The sequence below is a fragment of the Helianthus annuus genome, chromosome 13, assembly GCF_002127325.2.
Source record: "Helianthus annuus cultivar XRQ/B chromosome 13, HanXRQr2.0-SUNRISE, whole genome shotgun sequence".
Lineage (NCBI taxonomy): Eukaryota > Viridiplantae > Streptophyta > Magnoliopsida > Asterales > Asteraceae > Helianthus > Helianthus annuus.
Window position 1 is genome coordinate 95304085 of NC_035445.2, and position 9539 is coordinate 95313623.

The 9539-nt window shown below is 38.4% G+C and overlaps 1 long non-coding RNA gene across 6 annotated transcripts; it reads left to right on the top strand.

Moving 5' to 3' along the window:
* Window positions 1-250: 250 nt before the first annotated feature.
* LOC110898774 lies at window positions 251-5810 on the top strand. 6 transcript variants are annotated; one of them, XR_004877546.1, is made up of 3 exons: window positions 253-754; window positions 2151-5142; window positions 5279-5810. It is a non-coding gene; the product is annotated as an uncharacterized LOC110898774 (long non-coding RNA). The 6 variants fall into 6 exon arrangements; XR_004877544.1 differs by having other exon boundaries at window positions 2151-2760; window positions 3022-5810; XR_002569616.2 differs by having other exon boundaries at window positions 254-754; window positions 2151-3541; window positions 3879-5810.
* The last annotated feature ends 3729 nt before the right edge of the window (window positions 5811-9539 follow it).

Below are 9539 nucleotides of genomic sequence, written 5' to 3' on the forward strand. Positions count from 1 at the left end.
TGGTTAAAGAAAATGTTTATGGGGACTCAGGTCGTTAAACTTTTTACTTTTGGACTCAAATGGTTAAAACCTATAAAACAACGAGACTCAAAAAGTAATTTACCCTAATAAAAACTTACAATTTTACATAAAGCAAACTCACAAATTTCCCAAGAATATAAAAAAAAAACCTCATTTTGTTTCTGAAGTAACTTAAAACAATTCATATTGTTATTATTCTATATATACATTTTGGGTAGCATCTTATGAACAGTATAAGTTTTGGACAAAAACGGTATCTTAATTACGGGTCTGCCACACAGAGTATACGGTAAAGCAAGAGAGAGAGTTAGGGGCCTGTATCCTTACGGCGGAGACACGGAGTCGCGCCGACGGTGACATTACAACCCGGTGCGTACACTGCCGCAACTCGCTGGCCGGAGGACGAGGGTTCCATCAGTGATGTCGGCTCGGTGGTATAAGCGACGGTGGTTCTATTCACATGGTCCAGGTGGTGTATGTACGAGGTCGACCGGTGGCTGCGGCGGCGAAACTGGAACTAAGGTTCCGACCGTTACCGTATCCCACAGCCGATCTAGCTTCAAGATGATGTCCCCGGCGACATGCAACGGCTGCGCATAGACATAACTTTACGTTACTTTGATTGCTATGCTAAAGCTTCCTGATTAAGCCATTGTCATCACCAAAGATGTTATTGGACTTTAAAGCATCTAACCTGATGTTATCAGCCATGAGATTTCAACAATATGAATTCGTAAGAAACTTCACATAAACCTTTATATGGGTTACTTTTAGTTAGAATTTAACCTAATATGATTACATTGGGTTTTAAATTTAGTTAGAACAAAAGAAAGAAGTTGACAACATTCTTAAGAATGATTACTTGAAAGTTCACCGCGCAAACGGGTCTATGTAATAATCAAGAAATTAACATTTGGTTTTAGATATTTTTTTTATGCTGAACAGAGATCTAAATCGTGTTATTTTATGCTACTAGCTAACATATTGCATTGGTAGCTATTAGCAAATCGTGTTATATGGTTATTTACTTGATCGTACATATGGTGCTTTGAATTTGTCTAAATTTTGGTCGATGAGTGTTGTAATTTGATTTGGGAATGTTTGGCATAAACTATTAATGGTTTCAATTTTATGGATATTGAGGGATGAGATTTGGACGAAGAGGTTATACTGTTACTTAAGGTTGCATTAGTCTTTTGGGAACATATATCCAAACACCCTTATAATAAGTGCCTATAATAGTTTGGTAGTAAAATGAAGAAACTTAGAATGTATGCATATACTTTAGGCTTTGATTGATTATTTTTTATTTATGGAAATTAATCGGGTGGTACGGGTCGGTTAGGGGAATGAAAACTAAATATGCCAATGGGGGTAACGGGTCATACCAGGTTCAGCTCAAAGTAGATTGGTTTAATACATGATCAGCGGGCGTTTTAGGTATGTGGTTCTATAAAAGTTTTGAATCTCAGGTTTGCTTTAGTATGCAATATAACGAATGAATATACATAAACTACTGGAAAAAAAAAACCCACTTCAATTATTCGGGCAACAGTGTAGTAGTCAACACTGATGGTATGAGTAATTTGTAATGTTTATGATCTGTAATATTTTTGTGTTTGAAAATTTACGTATTTCAAAAGTTATCTTTTGGCAGAGTAGAACACGTGAGAAAGTATAAATGACTGGGTGAGAGTAGGTAGAAGTCAAAACTGGATGCAAAAGATATTGTAGTTTTTTTTCTGAAACGTATACTTCATTACGAAACTGACGACCCAAACCGAGCCGACAAAACAAACAAACAAACAAGGAAACTTACATATTTACAAACGAACACCAATCCCCCCATTCTATCCCTTTGTATTTCGATCTATTTGAGAACCAAAGATATTGTAGTTATGAGGTTGATATTTTGGTGTACTTTGTTTCGATGACGTTTTTGATGAAAAGTTTTTTGAAACTTTCATTTAGTTGTGGTATCCACTGTTAATGAGGTATCCAAAGTTTGGTACAGCCTTTGTATCGTCGGTTTGGGTACAAATCATATGTGAAAAGCAGTTAACAGCTGTAAATATAAGTTTTTTATCCTAAAAAACTCTATTGTATTCTTTCATTTCTGTTGAAAATAGGTCGCAGAAGATGGAAGACGCGGGCATATCAGCCCTTAGACCAGAGGGAGCTGCACCAGCAGCTAAGGTACGCGTTGTATGCAAGTGGATTCCAGCCTTTAGGTAGAACGAACACACTATGTGCTGGTCGACCGAGAGGTACGCCCATAAACCTCACCTGTTTATCATAGACAACATAATCGTCAGATGGTTTCACGTTACTCAAATAAGCCCGGAATGTGTTTTGCCCTTTTATTTTTCATTCTCTGCATACTCCGTTTTATATATATATATATATATAAAGTAATTTCCTAAACTATATATATAGTATGTACCAGGTGGATCAAAATCTCTCATTTATCATATACCAACAGCCATTAATCTTAGTAATCTATGCCTATACTACAAACTTCTAGGTCCTTATAAACTGCTGTTTCGCGAACAACAAAATGAGTCATTATTTGTCACAGTTTTTTCTTGAATTGGCGAACAAACAAAATGTGAGTCATTATTCATCAAAGTTTTCCTTAAACTGAGATTGTTCCGTTTAGTCTACGTTGGTCCAGTAACCGGCTTAAACTTTTGGCGAGCGTATTGAGATTGTTCTATTGTGCAGCTTTATGGCTTCCAGGTAGTTCTATTCGTTTTCTTTTTTAGTCGGCTATGTTCACCTACCAAGTTAGTTACCTATGAAACACATTTTTATGGCCAAAAATGTGCTCTGTGAATAATTTTTAAAAGCTATAGTCATCAAATATAAAATGCTCCATACAAAATCTCATATATGAAAAAGTGTGTAGGTTACTTTACGCCATACCAAACCACGTGTAAGCAACCAATTAAGCAATAAAAACCACCCATATATAAAAACCTAACACATGCCTTATTGTAGGTACCGAATTACAGTGACCATCTCTGACAAAACTGGGGAGAAAGGGTGGAGCTATGGCTGTGCTCCGGCGACAACCCATGAAAGTCGGTGTGTGACGACCTGAAATGGGGGATCAGTTCTGGAACAGCAATCGGTTGCGGTGCCATCTTCGGGGTGGTATTCATCACGGAAGGGTTTTGTCTGCCCCGCCGCTGCGAAGCGCGGGTGGAAACCACTAGTATATGTATTAAAACATAACATAACCGAGAAACAGTAGTTTAACGGTAACGGCGTCAACTTATCATCTTCTAAACCCTAATACCTCAATCACAGTTTCTTCTTGGCCTCTTCTTCACCACATCGACACCTTCCCACCACCGCCCTCCATCATCGTCCTGAACCCCAACGCCAGGCTTACCGTCGCACACATCCGCTTCCCCGTCGCTGGTTCCGACCACCACGCCCTCAGCCGTCCTAACCACACCGGAACCACTACGCACCACCGTTCGCCCTCACCTTCGCCGCAGGTCTCCGACATCAGGTAAGCTTCCCTTTATTAGAGCATTAGTATACAGCATAGGGTTTCTTCTGTAACCGTTGCTTGTGTTTGCTTAAATGAGTCTCCAAAGTTACGACCATCGAGTAAAGAGTTGCTTGATTGGTTGCATCATGGTAACATTTACACTTAGGTTAGTTTGCATCCAATTGTCGGTTAGTTTCATGGTAACATTAGAATGTGGGTATTGTCGGTTGATTTTTGGGGGTTTTTTTATTAAAGAAAGTGAAAGGGATTGTTAAAGAACAGATTTCCTCATTGTCACATTTAGTGTCAGGCGCCCCCGTTGAATTTATATTCTTGATTCTCCGATGTTTTTCAGTTCGAACCCTTCTATTCGCCGATGTGTATACCATAGGTCTAATGTGTAGATCGACACAAAATGCTTTAATTGAGCATCTTTGAATTGGGTTAAACCAGGGCCGCAACAGTACACCGCCTGCTTATCTCCATCAACCCTCATCTCCATGAGTTTGAGAACCTTTGTTCAAATTAAAGAGAGAGATAGAAAATGGGGGAAATAGAAATTGAAAGATTCAGAGAGATGAGGGATTTTCTAATTTGGCCACAAAAATAAGACTTACCACCACGTTGAATTGGTTCGTCGGCGACAGGGAGGTATTGGAAATAACATTGGCGGTAGACACCTCAACGGAAGTGGAGACGGCCCGCTGTGGCGGCTGATGCTAAGTAAGACCCGCTGGTGTTTGTCTGAAAGCATCGCATGTAGGCTATGAGTGGAGATTCCGCCGTCGCGTATGACGACGGTAACGACATACCTGGACGGAAGGTAGGGTTTGACGAAAGTAAAACGGCTAAGGTTCATCTAAAACTACCAGCGGCTAATGAATTTGATAAATCTGAGGATCAAATACAAAGAGTTTTCTAACGGGTTGCTTATAAGTTAGTTTATGAATCTGTTTCAAGCACATCTTTGCCATTACTACTAGGATTGTCAATTGTGGATTTTTCCCTTGCGTCTGAGTTAGTTTCATAGAATGTATTTTATACCTTATTATGAATTCTTTATGATTAGCTTAAAGAAAATGACCTACTTTAGTTGTTGTTCACAGTTTTTTTACCTTTGGTTCCGGCCATTATTACTTTCGGATCAAGTTCTTCAAATCGATAAATGAAATGTAATATTGTAAATGGTCCTTTTGTAGGATAACTACTGTTCACTCTGTATGTTTTGCTGTTGAATGTAGTAGGATAACTAGATCTGCTGATGTAGTCTGCCTAAATTAGTATGAATGTGCCTATTTTGTAATGTGTCTTACCATTACAGACACTGATCCAGCCACCAAATTGAATTTCATGTTCAATCCAATCACTTATTTTGATTTCTTCCGTCACAAAAACTAGAATAGATGGCTATCGAAAGGAGAGGGAAGGTTCGATGTCGTGGACGAAACCTCAGAGGCTGCCAAAGTTAAAAACAATTATGATTATTTTTCATTCAATAGTTATGAACATGAAATGTGTCTGACTATTCTCCTGTCAAATTGGATCTGGTGTTGCATGTTTGTAGAAGATGGAATACGAAAAAGAGATCCCCGAATCGAAATATGAATGTCTTCTTTTTGGTAAGACTTTAATTTCTTTAATCATCATCATGTCTTATTTATGTCGCAGTTTGCATTTAACCTTCTGGTAATTTGTTCTACGCGGCGTTAATTATTTGTGGGTTTTGTTAATTCGGTTCCACGTTTGTTCGATTAGTGTGTGGATCGAGTTCTTCAGAATTACAATGGATGTAAGTACTTCAAATCTTCAGTGTATGCACAGTTACTTTAATTTAATATAAAAATGTGCAATCAAGAAGTGAGATTTGTACGGCATAAGTTTGTGATATCCGATTTAGATCAAGTTTAGTTAAATGGATGTTTTTGTTTGTGATTATAGTGAAACTTGGTTGAGATTTGCATGTGCTCTTCTCATAACCTACTTTTGTCATAACCACTTAAAAAATGGATGTAACATATTTTGGGAAATAAGTCATCAAAACTGAACGTTACAAATTTTAACTTTTAACATTGTGTATCTTTATGGATACCGTTTACAAATTTCATCTTTATTGATACCGTTAGAATATTTAATGTTTGTTGTCGTTTTATTTGTGCACGGAGGATAACGATCGATGTAGATGTAGAAGAAATGCAGAAGAGGAAAAAGGAAAGCAGCCTAAACTTAAAGAAACACCAATCGTAACTTTATGGTTTTTTTTAAATATAAAGTTTCAGACACGTTAAAATGACGTTTTTTTTGCGGTTTAACGTGCCGCAACGCGCACAGGAAAATACTAGTTACATTTATTTAAAAAAAAAACTACACTATAAAACCATTTCAAAATTAGGTTGAGTTTTTTTAATCAAATATTCTCAAATCCACTTATAAATTATTTAGATTTCGCGAGAAATTTCAAATGCGAGTGGTTGTCTTCGGAAACGATGAAAAGTATTTGGTGGTTGATTATATCAAGGTTCTTTTTTTAGTTTTTTTTAATAATAAATTGATCATTACATATTAACTTAACATGAATCTATAAATCTATAATGTTTGTTGGTATTAAGGACTAAGCTTGTTATAAAGTTAGAAAACATTGGAACTAAATTGTAATTCTTTAAAGAGTTAAATGTCATTTTAGTCCTTGTGCTTTGGGCCATTTTGTCAGTTTAGTCCAAAGATTTGAAACGTTCCCATTTTAGTCCACTGAGTTAACTTCATCCCTTTATTCTGTTAACTAGAGGGCATTTCGGTCATTTTATATGTAATTCTGTAACTAAAAGGGCAATTCGACCATATAAAATGATCGGATTACCCTTCTAGCTAACAGGAACGAAGTTAACCTAGTGGACTAAAATGACAACGCTTGAAACTATTTGGTCTAAAATGGCAACGTTTCATTTCTTTGGACTAAACTGGCAAAATGATCCAAATCACAGGGACTAAAATGGCATTCAACTCTTCTTGAAAAGTTTGGATGAAACTTATAATAGTGATATACAACAAAGACCATTCGTGTAATTTAGTCTTAACTAATCATTTATACTTGAAAACAAAATGCTTTTGATTTGATACTCAACAAAGACCATTCATGTAATTTAGTCTTACATAATCATTTATACTTGAAAACAAGATGCTTTCAATTTGATACTCAACAAGACCATTCGGGTAATTTAGTCTTGAAACGTTTATTATACGTGAAAACAAGATGCTTGCGATTTGCTATGCCACAACGACCATTGGTGTAGTCGTCTTAAAAAAAATTAATCGTACTTGAAAACAACATGCATGCTTGTGGTGAGAAAGATTCCACATGATGATTGATGAACATGGTCATGGTATTACTCTTGAACATAAATCACAATGAATGTTGTCATAAAGGAGTTGAAGAGGTATGGTCCCAATTCCCTGCCTACATGGCAGGGACCACACCACTTTTTGTGCACACAAGACATCCATGTCACCAAGACCTCCTAGAAGCTTCCAGAAGACGACTAGGCGGTCCATAGCTGGCATCAAAGATGCTTCGTCCAACATAAAGGACAACACGTGTCACCATTGAGAGAAGGCCACATAGGCCTGCGACAATCCAGGGAGCAAGTCTGACGCAACCAGTACGAGGTATCCAGCGTAAGCGAATAGAAGGACGCCACGTGTACCACTACACCCTTCGCGACAGAGCAGACCAAGAGGATATTCCCCTTGGTCGGACAGCTGGCACACCCCACAGCTGGCACAGCTGCTTCCTCCTTCTTCACCATCCGGCTATAAATAGGACCCTTCATCATTCAGGTTAAGGATCTTGGCTCTCTTTACTCACTCTATACACACACTGTTTTATTCATCTCAGAGCAGTACTTATTCTCACGCCGGAGCCTGGTTAAGAGGGAAAACCCCCTTTCCCCCTCTTAACGAGACTAACGGTGTTTACTGTTTTGCAGATCTCAGGCCTTTGATACGAGCAAGAGAAGAGGTTGAACCCCATAAGTGAAACGACCCTCTTAGTTATCCTTTTGTGTTAACCATTGTTTCAACAGGAGTTGATTAATTCACATAGCCCACATGCACTAAAAACACGCATAAATGTTTGTAGCATTCCTTTTTCTTTGGACTAGAAATGTAAAGAATATTATATGGTAAAATGTGGTTGAATAAATTATTGGCCTAAGTTGGTTTGTTTTCAACGTGGAGACTTTCAAGTTTCAATCAGGAAATTACGGTTTAGAAGCTTCATATTCTTTCGTTGTCTTAGGCTACACGGTATGCAGACGGGATGAAGACGAGGGACGGAGCTCGACGGGGGTGGGCGGGATGGGGTGACGGAACGTCGAAGAAAGGGGGCCCACCTGGAGGATCATCCTGAACGTCGAAGAATGGACGTTGAAGACGGGGACGAGGAGGAGGACGCAGGGGGCGGCATGGTGTTGGCTCCGGCGACGGACCGGGACGGAGGGGGACGACCCCCATACCGTCCAGCCTTAGAGGTTGTTTGTTTAGCTCTTAGGCTAGAGGGTATGGTGATGGTCCTCCAATGGAGGATGATCCGCCACGTAGGCGCCACGTCATAGTCCTCCTAAGGATCCTCCATCCCCCAAAAGTAGAGGGTATGGAGGATGGTCCTAGTCATAATCCTTCCCACCACTTTTATGTTTTTTTTTTTTAATCTTTTACTTTTTTTAACATTTAACAAATAAACTAACACAATATTTTCATTAATATTAAAAAATATTACATAAACTTAAAAAAAAAACATAAACTTAAAAAAAACAAACTTAAAAAAAACATAAACTTAAAAAATCCTAATATATTTAAATAAGCTACTAGTCTTCGTCTTCCATGTTGTCGGGTTCGTTTTGAGCGTTGTTCCAAATGTACTCCACCAAGTCCGCTTGTGAGAGAGATATGAGATTGTAGTGGGTGAAAAGTTGTGAAAAAAGATGTAAAAGAGGTGAGTATTTATAAAAGTGGGAGTGAATGGGGTATTTTTTTAAAAACATAACCGTTGAAAAAAAAAGGAGAATTTAATTTTTTTTAATAACGGCTACTTTTGAGTTGGCCCCACATGTTTGGTCCGTCGCAAATGGCAACATAAGGACGGTGAGGACGGGACGGAGGGGGGCCGGCGTGGTGTGCCGGGCGTCGCCGATGGAAGACGGGCTGGAGCAGGGGCGGACCCACATTGGTGCCACCGGGGTCCCCGGACCCAATCTTTTTAAAAAAATAGTAGATTCGGTATATTAAATTGTATATGGACCCCATAAATACAATTAGGTGGACACCATAGAAATAAAAAGAAAGCTGGTGTAGTGGTAAATCTCCCTCCTTTCCACCAAGAGGTCATGGGTTCAATTCTTGATAAGCCCATTTTTTCTTATTTTTTTCTAAATCTAATTCAAACCTCACTTTAACTCGATCAGAACGAGGACCGACCCGAAAATGGACCCCATTGAAATAAAATCCTGGGTCCGCCACTGGGCTGGAGACGGTACCATACCGTCCAGCCTTAATAGTTCAGATTTTTTACTGGTTCAGCATTTAATGGTTCAGACTGTTTGTTTCACGAGTAGATGTATGAATGATTCAGACATTTGCCTCTGAATGGTTAAGTATTATAGTGAGTCTGAATGGTTAAGGCCTATAATCTGAAATAATCTGAATTGGTCAGACATTTGCCTCTGAACGACTAATGTTATATCAGCTCTTAATGATTCAGACCTGAAACTAATTCAGCACCTCTTATTAGTTCAACACTTAATCACTCAGAAGTTGCCAAACAACCCCTAAGTTGGTTTCTTTTCAAAGTGAAGACTTTTAATCATGAAATAACAGTTTAGAAGCTTCATATTCTGTCCTTGTTGTCTTACTTTATGTTCATCACTTCATGTGGAATCACTTCTCTTTCATATTCACCAAGAGTCCACATAGTTAGGTTTTGACACCCAAATTATCACATTCTTATGATTAATAATGCACTCAC